This window comes from Bos grunniens, chromosome 6 (genome assembly GCF_055505025.1).
Source record: "Bos grunniens cultivar Pamir isolate PY7600 chromosome 6, Bosgru_T2T1.0, whole genome shotgun sequence".
NCBI lineage: Eukaryota > Metazoa > Chordata > Mammalia > Artiodactyla > Bovidae > Bos > Bos grunniens.
In genome coordinates this window covers 109,900,328-109,922,126 of record NC_141170.1, presented here as the reverse complement: position 1 = coordinate 109,922,126, position 21,799 = coordinate 109,900,328, and the positions used below count along the sequence as shown (strand labels likewise).

Here is a 21,799-nt window from a genome sequence, read left to right as displayed (position 1 = left end):
TTCTTTCCTAAGAGTGTGCAGTGCTAAAAGGCTACCAGACACACTCTGGAGGAACTGAGCTGGTGTAACTTACTTTATCACCTGCTTATCAATACGTAGAGAGGTATGCTCAAAATTACATAAAGACTACAAAAGATATGTTTTAAAATACTTGAGATTTTATCTAATTTTTAACTAATTTGATTAGTTGAAATAAATCTAAGTATTTGATCTAATTCTAAATCACATATTAGACTGTAACTCAGAAAACTAATTCTGTGGATAGGGAGCTTCCAGTGATGGATGGGATCTTCACAATCTTGGGCCCAAAAGTTGAAATTTTCAGCAGTTGTTATTGCCATGCCATGTGCCAGACACAGGTGATTAACATGATACAATAATTAGTAGACATGACTCCAGTTTAAAGGGCTTATTGAAGGAGATGGATTGATTGATGGTTAGATACAAAACAAACAGATCAATATATTGCATGTGTCATAATAAAAATATACTTTAATTTTATTGAAACAGCAGAGAATGGTGTGGGAAAGTAAGTGTAATTTTTGCTGTATTCTAGAAATCATACATATGAAGGACAGAAGTTGAATACAAGATTACAGTAATATGATAAATCAACATCCTATCAAAGAGGTTCAGACAAAGATGTAGCCTCTTAAACCTAAAAGAGGGGTAGCAGGAGTGGAGAGTGAAGAAAAGCAGAAAAATTTGGGGGGTCACATTGGAAGACCATGTTGATGATTGTATGAATGATATTTGTAATACTTTAATGTTTGACTCTGTTGCTGAAACTTGGCCTCTGTTCACTGGTGTCTAATGGAAACATGGAGACAGAATTTTGGGTGAAGTAGAAAAGAGTAGCTATTATTGCTTTGCCAGGCAAAGGGGTCCACAGGGGGTTAATGCCTTCAAGACTGTGTGACCCACCCTAGAATGGGTAGTGAGGATTTTTATAGTCTTCAAAAAGCAGGGTGTGATCAGCTCCTGGACAATTCTTGAATTGGTTGGCATCAAGGTGAAATTTTCAAGCATCATCAAACTTCTGGTTTCAACCAGTCTACAGTTTACATTCTTGCTGTCAGCAGTTTTTATCTGAATAGGGGTCTTCTTCCTGGAAAAAACAGTTCAGGAGTCAGGCCTTTATTTGTATCTTTCAGGGAACTGGGAGTTCAGTGATTCTGCCATGTGGCAGAATTATAGTCTAAATTGTTCCCAGTTCCCAGCCCAACAGGTATTCATTGTTTTTACATCTTGACATTTCCCAGTCACTAACACTGGAACCAGTATTTTACTTCAAAAGACAAGGACACAGGGGCTTGTCCACCGTTTCAACTGAGAAAAACAGCTCCTGAACCACAGACCAGACTTCTCCAGTGCCTCTCACCTGGGCCCTATGAAAAGGAAGCCCAGGTGTTCCCTCTTTAGCATGAATAGACAATTCAAGTCAGCCTATCTCCTGCCTCCCAGCCCTGCCCCCATAATAAAAGCCTCAACCTAGCCAACTTTCCTGGCTCCCTCCAGCCTTCTCTGGCCTGCTGGTGACTGCTCTGCTTATCCCAGAGACCTCCACTATGTAAGCTATAAATCTTTTCATACTTTCTTGGTGTGTGTGTGTATCATCTGCCTCGATGTTCAAGCCAACTTTTGGGTGAAGGTTTCTCTAGTTTTTGCAAAGGCACCTGGCAACAAAATTGTTGCAGAGACTTTAACCAAGAAACTTCCAGATTTTTACTGTAGGTTACTAGATATTTATGTTTTGTTTGATTCTTAAAAAAAAAAAAAAAATAGTGAAAGGGGCTAGAATCATAGAGAAGCTCTTTAGGGTTCCTAATTTTTCACTTTTTATGCCTGTTGAATTTAAGTTTCAATTGTGTAGTCCATTTTTGGCTTTGAAATTCAGGATAGAAGATAACAGTCAAGATCACTTTAATATAAGAAATAGCTGAAAGCATGAGAAAGTTCAGAGTCAGCCAGGAAAAAAAAATTCTTTTTGTACTAAAAGAATGGAATCATTCATAATTCATAGAGTTTAGCTTTTTCTTTTAAATTGTCTTCATGGATATAGTGGAAGCAAGTTACTCACTTTTACCTATTAAATTGAAATGAAAATGCCATTGAGCATTAAATTTGAATAACTAATCTTAACAATAGATGAGGTCTCTCATTTTACATATCTATATAGCCACTTCTCAAGTTTTTTTGTTGTTGTTGTTAAGTGTTTTAACTTCACAACTAAACTAGCAGCTTACAACATATGTGCTTATTATAAATACTCCTTTGTATTTAAAATGTTTTAATATTATGGATTATACAGAACTAAATACTGGTTTTCTCACAAATCTCACAAATAAAGATTGTTGGTGGTGGTTTAGTCGCTAGGCTATGTCCGACTGTTTGGGACCCCATGGACTGTAGCCTGCCAGTCTCCTCTGTCCATGGGATTCTCCAGGCAAGAATACTGGAGTGAGTTGCCATTTCTGTCTCCAGGGATCTTCCAGACCCAGAGATTGAACCAAGTCTCCTGCTTTGCAGGCAGATTATTTACCCACTGCTGCAAGGGAAGCCTGCATCCATTGTTGAATGAATACAGTAAGAAAAAAACAGAAATCTTTGAGGCTATATTCCACTTTAGGCAATGCTGAGCACTTATTTCACCAAACCATATTACAAGGTGGGAAAGAAAATACAAAAATGAGGGTAAAGTTTCTCCCCTGATATTGCATTGTTGTGTAGACTGAAAATGTTTGAAATACAGAGCCCTTCTCTATGTTGAGTGAACCTCTGTTCAGATTATTTTGTTCTTCCTTATTCTTTCAGTCATTTAAAAGTATTTGGTTTTAATTACCTTCTTTTTCAAAAGCAATTCTGCATCTGAGTACATCGTCTTTAGATAGTACTATGCCGCTGTTCATTTGATTAACTCAGTTCTATTCTCTGATTAACTTATTCAGATGGATGGGTAATTAAATTTCTTTCGGCAGTAAGGTCATTTTGGTAAACATGGGGAGCACACAGCAACCTGAAATTAACATATTTTTAATTACTTTTGATGAACAGTTCTAAAAAATATGAAAATGTAAAATTAAACGGTATACTTAGGTAAAAGAATTATTTTTAAACTTAGTTCCATTCCTGCCAATTATAAAAATGTTAAGATCTTAATTATAATGAAATGACAAGCACTTTTCCTGTATTTAATGTTAACCTTCATATTTATCTTTTTTACTTACATGAAAAAGTCTTGAAGTCAGAAAATTAGACTACTTATTCTTTTATTAAAGTTAAACTTTTATTAAACTTTATTTTATTTTTAACTTTACAATATTGTATTGGTTTTGCCATACATCAACATGAATCCACCACAGGTATACATGTGCTCCAAAGTTAAACTTTAATAACCCATTGCCTCTTTTTAAAATCTGAAATATTTAGAATCAACTTTTTACAAATATATGTATAGAAATGAAGCTAGTTGATTTCGATCAGATTCCTACACAATTCCAGGTGAAAAATATTCTCCCACTGAAACAATCCATATCTAAGTCAATACTCACTATCATATATGAAAGAGGTAACTGAGTTCAATTACAGATGTTTCTGTTACTCAGAGTAAATAAACAGAGTTAGTGTACCAATTGCTCTACTGAGAAGTTGGCACATATATCTTGTCTGAACAGGTTTTGAAAATACCCTGAAAACAACTTTAAAGAACATTGTATACTTTAACTAAAATCATCTGGCAGTGTAGGTCATCATAATAGGATCACATAAAGGGAAAAGCATAATGAAAATGTGATTTTAAATACAGTGTATAGACTTTATTCTGCTTAGTTTTTCCTGGGAGAGGCCTTTCTGGGGAGAACAGAGTGTTCTCGTTTCAAAACCATGCCTTTTCTCAGCTACGTGTTGTAAGCTCAGCAGATATTCTGTAAAGTTCACTGTGAGAACCTGGTGGAGCTCATGAAGGTAAGTCTCTCAAAGTCGTGGGAGGCTTCCAGTGACTGGGTACCCTTGGCGTTTTTAACTCCAAATCTCCCATGCTGGCCAGCAACATTTTTTTATTCCCATTCTGGCTTTCCTTATCCTAGTGCTAGTTATCCCCAGGAGGAATAGACTCTCAAAATGAACACTGGAAAAAATTCCCCTTGTACTTCTAGCAGAATATCAAAGACTCTATTTTGAAATACATTAGAATGCTCTGGTCTCCTTAGCAAGACCTGTGCTCAAAAATTAATTTACCAGAGATTAACCTTCTTGGGTAGTATCAAAGTCTAACTGATCTGGGGAAAGGAAATTACCCAACCCCAGCCCACTGTATCCATGCACTGTCCCATTTAAGGAATGTTGACTTAATAAAAGATGCACAACATGAGAGTTTCAAGTTAAGTTTTATTTAGGGCAAAATGAGGACTGCAGCCCAGGAGACTGCACCTCAGATAGCTCTAATAAACTACTCCAAATAAGTGGGGGGACTGTCAGTATATACGAGAATTTGGTGAAGAGGAAATACACGCAATCAAGCACATATTTTTCCAGGTTTCTGGTTGTCTTGTGAAGCTTTTGCTAGTCACAAGGAACCATCATCACCATGAAATATTTTAGAATTCTTCTAGATATGGGGAGGTATAAGAATTGGGCTCATAAAATCAGCTCCTGAAACGACCTAAATTATCTGGAGAACTGTCCTGTCAGTTCTCCCACCTCCTCTGAGCAGAGTGCCTCATTTCTGCTCTCCACTCTGAACTCTAGGAAGTGTTGAAAATCAGCAGCTGCATCAGTGCATGATTTATTTAATCCTGGTAGAGGTAGTTTGCAAGTGCCAATTTGTAGTTGCCAAAAAAAAGGCTAAAAAAAAAAATACTTATGGCTCAGAGTCCAGAGACAGAGTCTCAATAAAAGACTGATATTTAATCACATTTATATATATATGAAATAAATTATCTAGAGGATGGAAAGAGGGAATTAGGATTATTTATCACTGAAAGATATTCTCACTACTCATGAATTAGTATCCTATAATTTGAATTGCATTAGATGTAAGTGTATATTGCAAACCCGAGGGCAACAACTAAAAAAAAGTGTATTTTGCTTTTCTTTTTAAATTACTAATATACTAAGAAATTCCCAGGAAAAATATCAGTAATCTCAGATATGCAGATGACACCACCCTTATGGCAGAAAGTGAAGAGGAACTAAAAAGCCTCTTGATGAAAGTGAAAGAGGAGAGTGAAAAAGTTGGCTTAAAGCTCAACATTCAGAAAATTACGATCATGGCATCTGATCCCATCACTTCATGGCAAATAGATGGGGAAACAATGGAAACAGTGTCAGACTTTATTTTTGGGGGGCTCCAAAATCACTGCAGATGGTGATTGCATCCATGAAATTAAAAGACACTTACTCCTTGGAAGAAAAGTTATGACCAACTTAAATAGCATATTGAAAAGCAGAGACGTTACTTTGCCAACAAAGTTCTGTCTAGTCAAGGCTCTGGTTTTTCCAGTGGTCATGTATGGATGTGAGAATTGGACTGTGAAGAAAGCTGAGTGCTGAAGAATTGATGCTTTTGAACTGTGGTGTTGGAGAAGACTCTTGAGAGTCCCTTGGACTGAAAGGAGATCCAACCAGTCCATTCTAAAGGAGATCAGCCCTGGGATTTCTTTGGAAGGACTGGTGCTAAAGCTGAAATTCCAGTACTTTGGCCACCTCATGCGAAGAGTTGACTCATTGGAAAAGACTCTGATGCTGGGAGGGATTGGGGGCAGGAGGAGAGGGGGATGGCAGAGGATGAGATGGCTGGATGGCATCACTGACTCGATGGACATGAGTTTGAGTGAACTCTTGGAGTTGGTGATGGACAGGGAGTCCTGGCATGCTGCAATTCATGGGGTCACAAAGAGTTGGACACAACTGAGCGACTGAACTAGAACTATACTAAGAAATAAAGAATACAATCATAAAATACTTAAAGCCACAAAAGGAAGAAACAATAAAGTCAAATACATGAACTCCTAAGTAGTTAGAATAGGAAAAATGAGTCCAAGATAGTGGTGGCTAAATGACAAAGAAAGGAAAAAGCCCGTGAAAATAGAACAAAAGAAGGTCCAAGAACCAGACTGAGAACCTCAGGTGAAACAAACAGCCCTCCTGGCTAGCCAAATATACATAGGGTAAGCTCAGGGGGAGAAGAAATATATATATATATATATATATATATATATATATATATATATATATAAAGAGGAGCCAAAAATTGAGCCTATCTCTTCTCTTTCCTTCTTTTTAGTAGGCCCACCCTCATGCCTTGAGGATGTATTTTCCTTTGCTTGCCAAATAAAACTGAGCTGTAACTGAGCTGGAACATTGTTCCAACGTTTAAACTGAGCTGTAACCAAGCCATAACACTGGTCTGCCATTGAAACTGAGCTGTAATAGAGCGTTAACACTGGTCCAGCACTTCAAATTTTTGCTGCAGCGAGACAGAACCACGGACATTACACACTTCTCTGACATCTCCGATGCCATTTCTCGGTTTTAACCTGGCTGAAACAACCTTGGCTTGGTCCCCGTGAGGTGGAGGCCAAACACATAAGAGGCCCAACTTGGTGAAAGGACCCAACCCACAGTGGAAGCTGAATATGAAGAAAACCCAGCACAGTGGAAGTGCCAAGAAGCCCAGTGTGCTGAAAACTGGGACAAACTTTTGCTAAACAAACTTGGCAGAAAGCTCTCGCAACTCAGTCTCAGATTCCATAAGACCTCCTGTTAAGGTAGGAGGTCCTCGCCCCTATGACTGGAAGGATATATGGCTAAAAATCTTAATTCCTTTACAGTGTTTCATGTCTTGTTTCCTCAAACCCCCTGAGAACAGGCAAGCAGCAGTGGGTGCAGTTGAGGGACTCTGGCAGGGGCTGCTTCCCAGTGTGTCCTATCTGCTATGCCTTAGTGGCTGTTGCCCAAGTGGGTGAGGGTCCTTCTGTCCTTAATCTTCTTTGTGCCAAGGATCAGGCCAATGAAAACTGTGAGCACAGGTCAGGTATTTAGCACATTTTCCAGCAGGTTATGAAGGGGATTCCTTGGCATGTTTTTCCCACTTCTTTTTTCTCCCATCTTTCAGCTTCTCTCTCCACCTAAGCCACTGATTAAAAAGTATTGGGCAGGTCATCATCTTTCCATTTCTCAAAGTTGTGTTTGAAACTATTTACATAAGATTGGGACTGAAACTTACATGGCAGGTACTCTGTGCTATGCTTAGTCACACAGTTGTATTTGACTTGACCTTGAGCCCGGCCAAAACCCAGAGTGACAGGTCTTAGGGCTTAATGAAGCTCAAGCTCTTGATGTCTCATTGCAAAAAAATTCAGTGAGAGACACAGATATAGTTAAGAGGTGGATTTGTTCAGAATTAGAAGCCACGTCCAAGGAGCGGCAGCTGCGCGGGCACAAAAGGGCCTAGAGGAGCTACTCCACATTCAAGGTCAGCAGGGGGGGCCTTAAGGAGATACCTCTTGTCCAAGGTAAGGAGCAGCAGCTGCACTTTGCTGGAGCAGCCATGAGGAGATACAAACGTCCAAGGTAAGAGAAACCCAAGTAAGATGGTAGGTGTTGAGAGGGCATCAGAGGGCAGACACACTGAAACCATAATCACAGAAAACTAGTCAATCTGATCACATGGACCATAGCCTTGTCTAATTCAATGAAACTAAACCATGCCGTCTGGGGCCAGCCAAGATGGGCGGGTCATGGTGGAGAGGTCTGACAGAATGTGGTCCACTGGAGAAGGGAATGGCAAACCACTTCAGTATCCCTGCCTTGAGAACCTCGTGAACAGTATGAAAAGGCAAAATGATAGGATACTGAAAGAGAAACTCCTCAGGTCAGTAGGTGCCCAATGTGCTACTGGAGATCAGTGGAGAAATAACTCCAGAAAGAATGAAGGGATGGAGCCAAAGCAAAAACAATACCCAGTTGTGGATTTGACTGGTGATAGAAGCAAGGTCTGATGCTGTGAAGAGCATATTGCATAGGAACCTGGAATGTTAGGTCCATGAATCAAGGCAAATTGGAAGTGGTCAAACAGGAGACGGCAAGAGTGAACATCGACATTCTAAGAATCAGCGAACTAAAATGGACTGGAATGGGTGAATTTAACTCAGATGACCATTATATCTACTACTGTGAGCAGGAATCCCTTAAAAGAAATGGAGTAGCCTACCAGGGTCCAGCCCTGGCAGGATCCAGGGATTCCCTCAGGAGGACGGCATCGACAAATAGGGAAAGTAAAAGGGGAGAGAAAAAAGCTTGATCTTCCTTGGTTTACACAGAAAGCCAATAAAGCTCCTGACACGCAACTTGCTCTGTTCATGGAGGTCGCAGGCACCCTCTGGGTGGGGTGAGGACACAGGACGCCCTCTCCCCGGTGAAGACGCAGGGCGCCCTCTCCCCGGTGAAGACGCAGGGCGCCTTCCTGATCGGGTCTTAGAAGCCCAGGCAAAAAAGTGAACTCGGAGAGCCCCTGTGTTCCAAGTAGTCATCCTGAAAGAAGAACAGAGAGAGAAAAAGAGAGAAAAGGAAAAAAGAATGACACGGGGAGACCAAGCTTGGTGAGCAAGTCCTGCAACTTTATTTTCAAAAGGAGGTTTTATACCCTCAGTTGTACATAGATGAGAATGTAGGGTGCAGAGTCATGCAGGGTCAGCAACTCTGACCCTTGTCAAGACCAGGCTTTCTTTCTGCAAACCTATCGTATACAAAGGCTTTAGGTGATTTACATCATCTTCTGGCTAGGAGGCCTGTTAACATTTTATGACTCTTTGTTCTGATAAAGGTTAGTCAACCAGAAAACTTATTTTCTCTAAAAGTAATTTTTCTAAAGTTTGGTGCCACTCTCTGAAAGCACTAGATAAAGTTGCATTCCTATAGGGCAAAGGTGCAGTGGGCTGTAGCAAGGAAAGAATTTATTACCTCAAGGGTCTAAAGTTGTTAACACCAAGGCCACTACTTATTTTTCTATATACCAACTATATTAATTAATATACTCCCAGGGATACAGTGGGTAAGGGATATGGAAACTTGGCAGCAAGCATTGGCTCAACAATGAAATCCTTCACCAGTTCAATTCTAATAATTTTTAACTCCTCAAAAGGCTCTATATTGTTAGAATGTTTTAAGCTTCCCGTGCCTCTCATGGTTGGGAGGCTGTAAACAATCACATGCATAGCAGTAAGAGTCAGGATAAACCTGTCAGACAAGTTAGAAAGCCATCTGAGGGGTTTGAATTAAAACAATCCTATTGTTCTCAGGAGGCTTATTAACTAGAGTTCCTAGCTGATTTCCTTCAGAGAAAGGTGGTCGGGGATAGCCCCCCATTAATGTCAGAGGAATTGGTGAAAGTCATAAAATAGGAAAACAGACAGATTCTGGTTTTGGGGTAGATGTTCGAGCAGGTCCAGGGGGTCCCTTGAGTCCTGATTTGCCTTTGCCTGCAGGTCCTCTCCACATGACTTTTGTAATGGGTGGGATCTCCAGTGCTGGCTCCTGGCAGTAGCCATCATGGTCCACAAAAGAGTCCAAAACACAGTACTTGGATGCAATCTCAAAAACTACAGAATGATCTCTGTTCGTTTCCGAGGCAAACCATTCAATACCACGGTAATCCAAGCCTACACCCCAATCAGTAACGCTGAAGAAGCTGAAGTTGAATGGTTCTATGAAGACCTACAAGACCTTTTATAACTAACACCCAAAAAAGATGTCCTTTTCATTATAGGGGACTGGAATGCAAAAGTAGAAAGTCAAGAAACACCTGGGGTACAGACAAATTTGGCCTTAGAATATGTAATGAAGCAGGGCAAAGGCTCATATACTTTTGCCAAGAGAATTCACTGGTCATAGCAAACTCCCTCTTCCAACAACACAAGAGAAGACTCTACACATGGACATCACCAGACGGTCAACACCAAAATCAGATTGATTATATTCTTTGCAGCCAAATATGGAGAAGCTCTATACAGTCAGCAAAAACAAGACTGGGAGCTGACTGTGGCTCTGATCATGAACCCTTTATTGCCAAATTCAGGATTAAATTGAAGAAAGTAGGGAAAGCAACTAGACTATTCAGGTATGACCTAAATAAAATCCCTTATGATTATACAGTGGATGTGAGAAATCGATTTAAGGGACTAGATCTGATAGATAGAGTGCCTGATGAACTATGGACGGAGGTTCGTGACATTGTACAGGAGACAAGGATCAAGACCATCCCCATGGAAAATAAATGCAAAAAAGCAAAATGGCTGCCTTACAAATAGCTGTGAAAAGAAGAGAGGTGAAAAGCAAAGGAGAAAAGGAAAGATATAAGCATCTGAATGCAGATTTCCAACGAATAGCAAGGAGAGATATGAAAGACTTCCTCAGCGATCAGTGCAAATAAACAGAGGAAATCAACAGAATGGGAAAGACAAGAGATCTCTTCAAGAAAATTAGAGATACCAAGGGAACATTTCATGCAAAGCTGGGCTCAATAAAGACAGAAATCATATGGACCTAACAGAAGCAGAAGATATTAAGAGGAGGTGGCAAGAATACACAGAAGATCTGTACAAAAAAGATCTTCACGACCAAGATAATCACGATGGTGTGATCACTCACCTAGAGCCAGACATCCTGGAATGTGAAGTCAAGTGGGCCTTAGAAAGCATCACTACGAACAAAGCTAGTAGAGGTTATGGAATCCAGTTGAGCTATTTCAAATCCTGAAAGATGATGCTGTGAAAGTGCTGCACTCAATATGCCAGCAAATTTGGAAAACTCTGCAGTGGCCACAGGACTTGAAAAGGTCAGTTTTCATTCCAATCCCAAAGAAAGGCAATACCAAACAATGCTCAAACTACCACCCAACTGCATTCATGTCACACTCTAGTAAAGTAATGCTCAAAATTCTCCAAGCCAGTTTTCAGCAATATGTGAACCATGAGCTTCCAGATGTTCAAGCTGGTTATAGAAAAGGCAGAGAAACCAGAGATCAAATTGCCAACATCTGCTAGATCATTGAAAAACCAAGAGAGTTCCAGAAAAAATATATATATTTCTGCTTTATTTTCTATACCAAAGCCTTTGACAATGTGGATCATATAAACTGTGGACAATTCTGAAAGAGATGGGAATACCAGACCACCTGACCAGCCTCGTGAGAAACCTAAATGCAGGTCAGGAAGCAACAGTTTGAACTGGACATGGAACAACAGACTGGTTCCAAATAGGAAAAAGGAGTACGTCAAGGCTGTATATTGTCACCCTGCTTATTTAACTTCCATGCAGAGTACATCATGAGAAACGCTGGGCTGGAAGAAGCACAAACTGGAATCAAGATTGCTGGGAGAAATATCAATAACCTCAGATATGCAGATGACACCACCCTTATGGCAGAAAGTGAAGAGGAACTAAAAAGCCTCTTGATGAAAGTGAAAGTAGAGAGTGAAAAAGTTGGCTTAAAGCTCAACATTCAGAAAACTAAGATCATGGCATCTGGTCCCATCATTCATGGCAAACAGATGGGGAAGCAGTGGAAACAGTGGCTGCCTTTATTTTGGGGGGCTCCAAAATCACTGCAGATGGTGACTGCAGCCATGAAATTAAAAGACGCTTACTCCTTGGAAAGAAAGTGATGACCAACCTAGATAGCATATTGAAAAGCAGAGACATTACTTTGCCAACAAAGGTCCGTCTAGTCAAGGCTATGGTTTTTCCAGTGGTCATGTATGGATGCGAGAGTTAGACTGTGAAGGAAGCTGAGGACCCACGAATTGATGCTTTTGAACTGTAGTGTTGGAGAATACTCTTGAGAGTCCCTTGGACTGCAAAGAGTTCAAACCTGTCCATTCTAAAGGAAATCAGTCCTGGGTGTTCATTGGAAGGACTGATGCTAAAGCTCAAACTCCAATACTTTGGCCACCTGATGGAAGAGTTGACTCATTGGAAAAGACTCTGATGCTGGGAGGCATTGGGGGCAGGAGGAGAAGGTGACAACAGAGGATGGGATTACTCGATGGCATCACGGACTTGATGGACATGAGTCTTAATGAACTCTGGGAATTGGTGATGGACAGGAAGGCCTGCTGTGCTGCGATCCATGTGGTCACAAAGAGTCAGACATGACTGAGCGACTGAACTGAACTGACACTTCATAGGGTGTGGCCCATTGCAGAGGGAAAGTGCCCAGGCCATAGAATGTGGTGTGGTTAGTTTTCATGATCTGGGTGATTTCATATGCTAATGAGTGGGAGGATCATTTCAACAATTGGGGAACCACCCTCTCCTCAGTCTTTTGACGGTGCCTTGGAGCTGTAATGGCACCTCTCGGTGTGTCACTTAGCTTGCAGGTTGAGCATCAAGGTTTAGTTGAATTTTACTTGTCATCTGGCACCCATTTGATATTAATGGGTTTATGGTATGCCCTTGGGCTATGTCATTCTTTCAAAAGTTGTGCCTTGCTTTCTTCACTCCAGTTTCATGCTTTTTTCTGAGCCCCATCCAGGCCCACAATGTTGCCTCTATAATCTTCTGGAGGGAGAACCAGAAAATAGCTGGCTCTTGGCAGGGAAACGCTGTATAATATCCAATCTCTCTAGATATTCAGGCCTTCATCTTCCATGTTTCCTAAAACATGTGCAACAGCAGCATCTCTCAGTGAACTTGCTAGGGCGGGTGACAGGCACACAATGCCTACTAAAAGTCCATCTGTTGGTGGCATCCCTTCAAGGGCAATTGCGCTTTCAGGGATAGTGTTTGCCATTTTGAGATTTAGTCCTGCAGGCCATTTGGGCCCAAACCCTTACCACCTTTCCCCTAAAGTTACAAACATATCCCAGGATCAGATCTCCACTCCACTTATATGGAACATCTGGTTTATTGCCTCTTATCAATATGTTCTTCAACCACTTACCAACTCCTACAACCAGGATCCTGCCCCCTTGTAGGTAACATCATTCCACCCCAGTTATTATTAAAATACTCTTAATGCCCCTAACTGGAGAAGGCAATGGCACCCCACTCCAGTACTCTTGCCTAGAAAATCCCATAGACGGAGGACTCTGGTGGGCCGCAGTCCATGGGGTCGCTAAGAGTCGGATACGACTGAGCGACTTCACTTTCACTTTTCACTTTCATGCATTGGAGAAGGAAATGGCAACCCACTCCAGTGTTCTTGCCTGGAAAATCCCAGGGATGGGGGAGCCTGGTGGGCTGCCGTCTATGGGGTTGCACAGAGTCGGACACAACTGAAGCGACTTAGCAGCAGCAGCAGCAATGCCCCTAAGACGACCAGATAACCCACTTCTTTGTCATTACTTCTGCTATTACCTAAAATGGGCCTAGGACAATGAAATGTTTACCATTGAAAACACCCTAAACTGCTCTTATGGAGGAGTAGAGGAAATCAGTGACTTACATTCCCTCCGAGCAATAAGAGGATAAGGCTTATGGCTGCTTCACCAAGTTCCCCAGTTTCAGGGCACAGGCTTATATTGCTTTGTATCATGATATCTATTTCCATCCACAGTGGACAAACTGACAATGAGTTAAGATTACAACCCCTTAATCCTACTCAGCACTGGTCAGGCTGGAGACCTTGGGGATGCCCAACTGTAGTCTAGGGGTCCCAGGAGGTCGACCTATCTTGACCTGCCTAGGGATATGGTCCCTGGAAGATCATCACACCTCAGCCTGCTCAGGAATCCACAGCCCAGGGTCCCAGGAGGTTGACCTGCCTTCACCTGCCTAGGATCTTGTCCTTGGGTGGTTGTCATCCCTTAATCTTCTCTGGGATCCACCAGTCCAGGGGTCCCAGGAGGTCAACATGTCTCAACCTGCCCAGGAACCCAATTCTTGGGAGGCTAATTTGCTGCAACCTGCCTGGGAATCCGATCTCCAGGAGTCTGTCATGCCTCAGCCTGCCTCGGGATCTTCACCCTGAACCTGGACTCCAAGCTCTCAGGTTGCAACAGTACTGGGTAGGATAAGCTTCAGAAAGACTCACCCCTAAGGAAGCCTGCCCACAAAAATAGGAAGCCTATTACTTGTGGGACTGTGCCCAGGACTCAGCCAGGTCTCAGGAGCCTAATGAGAACACCATTGACTTTCTGGAAAGGCTAAAAGAGGCCCTCCAAAAGTTTACCAATCTGGGCTTAGATTCTTATGAGGGAGAGGTGATTTTAAAGGACAAATTCCTGTTCTAATGTGCATCAGACATCAGGATAAAGCTAACAACTACAGCAGCAGGACCCTATTGCCTCTTTAGATGAGATGATCTAGACAGCCACCAATAATTTTTATAACAGAGAACAGGAGAAGGATGCCAAGGCCCAGGAAAGGGAGAAAAGGAAAGAGACAAGGCATGCCTAGATCCTGGCTGCCCTCCTGGGAAGCCCTATGGCAAACCCCGAGTCCTTGAAGGACAAGGCACCAGGCAAATGCCTAATCTGTAGACAGGGGGGACATTGAGCCAAAGAGTGTCCAAACCACGACTAGTCTCCTAAAATGGCTTGCTACAAATGCCATCAGTTGAGACACTGGGCAGCACTCTGTCCTCTGGACCTCAGAGCCTCAAGTGCCAAACCTTCCCTCACAATGGGTCAACAGGACTGAAACAGCCCACTCGAGCCAGCCCACCTGTCACAGATAACCATCATGGGGCTGGAGCCAAGGCTGCAACTGGATGTGGCAAGTAGGTCTGAGAATTTCTTGGTTGACACAGTGGCTACCTACTCTGTCTTGACCTCCTACTCCAGAGCCTTCTCCTCCCAAACCTGTATCATTTTGGGTGCTACAGTAAAAACAATTATAAAAAGATTCACCCAAGCACTTCTTTGTTTCTGGGATGGACAAATGTTTTCCCACCAATTTCAGTTGGTTCCTGAGTGTCCTACTCCCTTATTGTCAAGAATCGTTCCCTGCCTTCCAAATCTTGCAGCTATTGCAGTCCTGATAGAAGATGCTTTAAAACTCTCTTTTGGTGTCAAACTAACTAATTGTACCAACCACCAACTGAAATAACTCCTGAATGGGAGAGGCTGATCAAAACCTGATGTTTTATGGTTGTCTGATCAAAGAATCCTCAGATATCAGGTAGTGCTGATGGAAAATCCAGGCCTGACTGTATCCCCTTGTGAGGTTCTTAACCCAGCCACACTCCTGCCTACCCCTAAGGGCCCTCTCCCCTTTCACTCTTTCCTTGGACCACTGGAAAAAACCCTCAGAGGGATTGTCAGAAGATCCTCTGACCAATCCTGAGCAAATCTGGTACACTGATGGAAGCAGTTTTGTCTTGGGTGGAAAACGAAGAGCCAGATATACAGTAGTCTCCAATTTTGAGACCACAGAGGCTAAACTTTTGCCACCACGTACTTCAGCCCAATTAACTGAGCTTATAGCCCTGACTCGAGCATTAGAGCTGGGAAAAGAAAAAAGAGTAGCCATTTACACCGACTCCATGTATGCCTTTCTGGTGCTACATTCACATGCTGCTATTTGGAAAGACAGAGGCCACTTGACCACTTGAGGGTCCCCAATCAAATATGGTGATCAAATTCTTACTCTTGGATGTAGTCCATCTGCACACTGAGGTTTCAGTCTCCCACACCAAAAAGGGAGCACGGAAGTGGCACAAGGGAACCAAGAAGATGATCAGGCAGCTAAGAGAGCAGGATTACAGAACAGTGACCTAATAGGGGTTGCCACCTTAGTTCCACAGATTGATTTGCCAGAAACTCCTTCATATACTGAAGGTGAGACTCTTAAAGCTAAGTGTCACGGCTTTCAAGAAGATCAGATGGGGTGGTTTCCAAAGGAGGGACTCCTTTTTCTGCCTGGGAACCTCCAATGGAAGTTGGTTAACTCCTTACATGCCACCATTAATTTAGGGGAAAAGGCCCTCCAAAGATTACCAGAAAGTTCCTTCAGAGGAACAGGCCTCCAAACGACTATAAGGCAAGTTGTCTCTACTTATCCCACTTGCCAATTAACCAACCCCCAAGTAGCTCAAAAACCCTAACTGGCCCAGCCCACCCAATGACATGGGGCCTACCCAGGAGAGGACTGGAAGATGGATGTCACCCAGATGCCAGTTTCTCAAGGGTATAAATACCTATTAGTCATGATAGATACATTCACAGGATGGATTAAAGGCTTTCCCACCCACACTGAGAAGGCTGAGGAGGTGGTAAAAAAAAATAAAAAACTGGTCCATGAAATCATTCTGAGATTTGGTCTGCCCAGGTCATTACAAAGTGACAATGTGACATCATTTACTTCTAAGGTCACCTAAGGGGTCTCTAAAGCGTCGGGCATTACTTATTACCTCCATCGTGCCTGGAGGTCTCATGCTGCAGCAGTGTAGCAGGTAGGGATCGAAAGTGGTTGATGCACAGTTTGGGAAAAAGAAACTAGAGAGAGAATTAAAGTTTTAAAGATGGTACTGGGGGACTCAAGACCTCTTGGATCAAGCGCCCTGTTCCTCGGAGCCACATCACTTATTTAGTGTCTTGGCAAGCAGAACATATCTCTTGTGCTTCGATGAAGTCACCCTTCTCTGTCCCCGGTCATGTCTCTCATTCTATTGATTACTTTGTCTTTGTTATTTTCTTGTACAAGGACTAACACATAGCTGGAGACCATAGACCCGCATATGCCTTGGGAAAACATCTTAGGGCGTGCACAAGCAGTGTTCTGAACTTGTGCTGACCTGGCATTCCAAGATCCACACTATGCTAAGATCCTTAGCAGGGTATGACAAACCCAAGTAATCAACCCAGTGTACTTTTATTTGGGTTATACTGTATTGCTATATTTGGCATTTATTTTTTTCCCATGGTGATTTTCTCATGGCTTAGCCAGAGCAACAGATAGCTCACTATTAACCACTGCAGCCTCAGTCTTCAGGAAAAGTAGAAAGAGCCAACCAATTCTTAAAATCAGCAATAAAAAAGATAACCAAGATCTCCCTGGGATGAAAGGAGGCTTTACCAATAGCTCTCCTCTGCACCCGTATTGCCCCTAAGGAACAGGTTGGTCTTTGTCCTTATGAGATGCTATATTGGAGCCCTTTTGTTTATGTCAATGACCTCTTCCTAACTCCAGAGGCTAAGACCGTCTGGTTTTATACCATGGCCACTGGGCAATTCTAACAATATATACACTTGTGGGTTGTCAACCAGGGCCCAAAAGATTCTAAAGAGATACCACTGTATGCTCCAGGGACTCAAGTCCTAATTAAAATCTGCAAAGATGGGTCCCCAAAGGCTCAACTCCAGCCCACATGGAAGGGCCACTACCCTATAATACTTTCTACTCCCACAGCAGTCAAGGTACCAGGACACAATTCCTGGATTCACTACTCAGAATTCAAGCCATAGAATAAAACAGAAAAAGACACTCAATATACCTGTGAGCTCCCGGGAGATCTCAGATACCTATTCAGAATTACAAATGAGTGCCATTCTAATGAACACCCCCAAAATTAATTTTCTGGGGATCAGATTTCTCAGGATAGCTGTAAAGAACCAACACAACTTGGCAGAGGTTTCCAAAATAGACAGGAGATAGATCTCCTGATCCCTGAACAAGGAGGGACTTGAACCATCTTGAATGAGACATGTTTCTGGGTATATACCTCCGGCTAAGTTAAAGAAAGTCTCACGGTCCTCAAGAAAAATATTCAGATCCTACAGGATCTCAAAGAATGAGTTGGGGAGTTCTTGGGGTGGCTATAATCTCTCTTTTGGGGAATACTTCTCCTGGAAAGGGTGGAATTTGGAGTTGGCTAATGTCCCTACTAATCCCTGTTATCACCATATTGATGCTGCCTATGATTGCTCCATGTATTATCAGTTATCCAACCTGTTTGGTCTCTGCCCTGGCATTCTGCAGTCCATGGGGTCACAAAGAGTCAGACACAACTGAGGGACTGAACTGGCTAAGGTCAACAAGCCACAACATGCAGTGCCAGTTCAACGAGGATATATAAAACTACACCTGACCAAGGAAAATATCACTCATGCTTAGATGGACACCAGTATAAGGACTCTGAGGCCTGAAATTAGCAAGAGGGGGAGGCCCAATGCCCCTCACCATATCAGCTCAGCAGGAAATAGCCAGAGAGACCTTGATGCCCCTATTCTGAAAGAATTGGGCCTCCCATCTCTGGAGGGGGGAATGTTAGGAAGTTAGAATAGAAAAAAAAGGAGTCCAAGATAGCGGTGGCTAAGAGACAAAAAAAGGAAAAAGCCCGTGAAAATAGAACAAAGGAAGATCTGAGGATTGGAGCAAGAACCTCAGGTAAAACTAATAGCCCTCCTGGTTAGCCCAATTTACATAGGGCAGGCTCAGGGGGAGAAGGAAAAAAAAAATTGAGCCTCTCTCTTTGCCTCTTTTGGGTCGGCCCACCCTCACACCTCGAGGATGTATTTTCCTTTGTTTGCCAAATAAAACCGAGTGTAACCAAGCTGTAGCACTGGTCTGCCATTTAAACTGGCCTGCCGCTTCAAATTTTTGCTGTGGCTAGACAGAACAAAGGAAATTACATACTACCCCAAGAGAACAAAGGCAACAAACAGAAAACAGTAATGAATGTGGTTGGTAATAATCCAACTATACCTATCACTTTTAAAACGTTATCAGAGTGAATCAAAAAAACAAATCAGTTATATGTTATCTGCAAGAAGCTTACTTTAAACATAATGGTACATGAAATTAACAGCAAATAGATGTAGAAAACATACATTGCTAACACTAATCAAAAGAAAACCTGACTAGCTATATTTCAGACAGAACCAACTTCAAAGTAAGAAAGTTTATCAATAATAATATCATATTAACCAAAGGGTACATTTCTCCTAGTACACATAACAATTCTTAATGAGTGTACCTAACAAGAGTCTAACTACATGAGTCAAAAACTGTTAGAACTGCAGGGGGAAAGAGATAAGTCCATTAATAGACTGGGGACTTCAACATTGCTCTCTCAGAATTAGATTCAGCAGGCAGAGAGTCTCTGAGGACATGATTGCACTCAACACCATCACTCAGTTGGATATAGTTAACATCTATAGGTGTTGATCCACTATGGATCAACAATAGCAAAATGCACATTCTGAAATATAGCCTTCTGTTTGTTTTATTCTTTTAGGCATTTTTTTTCTTTATTAGTTCCTTCCTCAACTATCTGGTAATGACCAATCCTCTTCTCAAATGTGAAAATGAGGTGTAAAAATGCTATTGTAATGTTATTGTGCTTTATGTATTTGTTTATTTGTGGATTTGTTCTGGGATAGAGTTATTTGACAGTTCTATTGAGATCTCTTTCTCATACTCCCTGCCCTGGGAGAATAAATTAAGAGAATTGGAATCTTGAGCTTAATTTCAAAATGTACATGTTATTTGTAATAGACTTAAATTCTAAGGTTTTTTGTTTGTATAATTGAGAAAATGAGAACTTGGAGCTCTTGTACTGGGGCTTGTGAAAGTCACTTGTTTCTGAACGTTTATGTCTTTTAGTAATAATCCTGGCATATACTCCTGTGGCTTCCTTTACCTTATTAGAACTTTTTTTTTTTTTGTCTTTACTGAATTTGTAACAGTATTGCTCCTGTTATGTTTTGGATTTTGGCATGGATGCATGTGAAATCTTAGCTCCCCAACCAGGGACCTTATTAGAACTTATCTTCTAGTGACCATTTCCAGATTATTATTTACAATTGCAGTTTCATTTTTTTCTCCTTAGCATTTCTCAGTTTCTAAGCATACCATGTGCCTGTTGTGTTTTTATCCTCTAACTAGGATATAAGCTTTATAAATACAAGAATTTTTGTTTCTTTTACATATTGTTGCAAACTAAAGCTGTTGTGGGCATATAAATATTCATGGAGTGTGTGAATCATAATAGAAAATATTAATAATAGTAGTTTACTGAGAAATTAATATTAGGGACTCTTCTAAACCTTTATATTTTATTGTAATGTAATCAAAATTAAATTGACTGTTAAAGAAAGAGTGAAAATTTTCTGCTTGATATTGACAAAACATTGATACATTTATAAATACTTCAGAAACATAAAAATTCAAAACATCTATAGATTTATAGATGAAATCATCTACTTGAAATATACTATTTTGAGTCAATATTATTTTAAATTTTTATTATAAAATTCATGTTATCTTAATTGTGTTTATATACATAACTAGCTAGGAAAATGCATATCTAATTAGATTTTTATAAAACCAGGAATATTTTATGCATTATTTTTCCCTTTACATTTGTAATAAACATTGTCAATGTTAAATATTGTCTTAAACTTCTATTGTAATGATTCTTTATAGCTATATTTGCTAATATTATATTTCCAATTCCTACATATTTTGTGGTTAGCAATCTAATTATTGCATGTGAACTGCATAATGAAGTTTTATATACTCATATCTTAAAAGTGTAAATAATAATTTTATATATAACCTATCAGGATATCTTTCTTTCTATAGTATGCTAAGATTATTTAGTGTTAAATAACCTTATGTAAAAATTAAACCTCATGTAAAAATTAAATTTTTGTGTTCAATTTACTCAAAAAGTAAATTAACTAGGATAGGGAATTAACTTATTTTTTCTGCCTTTAGTAACTGAACTTTATAATTTCTTTCTTTCTTTTTTTTTTGTAGAAAAGTCAGGTATAGTAGATTTTACAGTTCTAAAAATATCTGTGTCTTAATCTTGTCATTTTCTCCACAAGCCTCAATTTTCATCTCTCAACTCTCCTTTACTTTGGATTTCATTTTTTCTGAGACTGCCCATGTTGACCAAATAAAGAAATACCAGACTGTTCTTCATGTCAGAGATGGAAAAATGGCAGAGAGTGTCTTGGGAACCCATGCCTCTAGCTGAGAGACTTCAGTATGCCACATAAACTACTCAAAATAAATATATTTTGTTCTACCATCTCCAATCTTTAGTTCATCTTTCATATTGAGTCTCAGGCACTGATATTAGTATCCTGGGGATTTCAAACTCATGTCTCCTGTAGCACCAAAGTGCATAGCAGGATCTGTGAAGTTTACTTGCTTTAGCAGTGTTTCAGAAAAACACTTCTCCAGAATTTTATCTCAGAAACTTGGAGATACATATTTATTATATGGTTTATGTAAAAGCAAGCAAACAAAACTATGTGTCTTTGTTATTTTATTCTTCATTCTAGGTTATAAAGTTTCATTCTCTTTCAGGATCCCTTGGTGTAGATAGCTGTTATTTTTTAGTCACTAAGTCGTGTCCAACTCTTTGTGATTCCCATGGACTGCAGAATGCCAGGCTTCCAGGTACTTCACAATCTCCTGGAGTTCGCTCAAACTTATGTCCATTGAGCCAATGATGCCATCCAACCATCTCATCCTCTATTGTCCCCTTCTCCTCCTGCCTTCACTCTTTCCCAGGATCAGAATCTTTTCCAGTGAATTGGTTCTTTGCATCAGGTAGCCAAAGTGTTGGAGCTTCGGCTTCAACTGATCATTCCTTCCAATGAATATTAAAGGTTGATTTTCTTTAAGATTGACTGGTTTGATCTCCTTGCTGTCCAAAGGACTCTCAAGAATCTTCTCCAGTACCACACTTCAAAAGCATCAATTCTTTGTTGCTCAGTCTTCTTTATGGTCCAACCCTCTCATTTATACATGACTATTGGAAAAACCATAGCTTTGACTCTACGGATCTTTGTCAGCAAAGTGATTTATCTGCTTTTTTAACATGCTGCCTAAGTTTGTCATA

The 21,799-nt window shown here is 40.8% G+C and overlaps 1 long non-coding RNA gene across 5 annotated transcripts in view; it reads left to right on the top strand.

Moving 5' to 3' along the window:
• Window positions 1–1,415: 1,415 nt before the first annotated feature.
• Window positions 1,416–21,799, top strand: part of LOC147371193 (uncharacterized) — a 200,666-nt gene continuing 180,282 nt past the window's right edge. Inside the window, exon 1 of one of the 5 annotated variants that reach the window (XR_015166288.1) lies at window positions 1,416–1,570. This is a non-coding gene — a long non-coding RNA (uncharacterized LOC147371193). The remainder of the gene's footprint in view (window positions 1,571–21,799) is intronic. The other 4 variants (XR_015166286.1, XR_015166290.1, XR_015166289.1 and 1 more) reach the window with 4 other exon arrangements.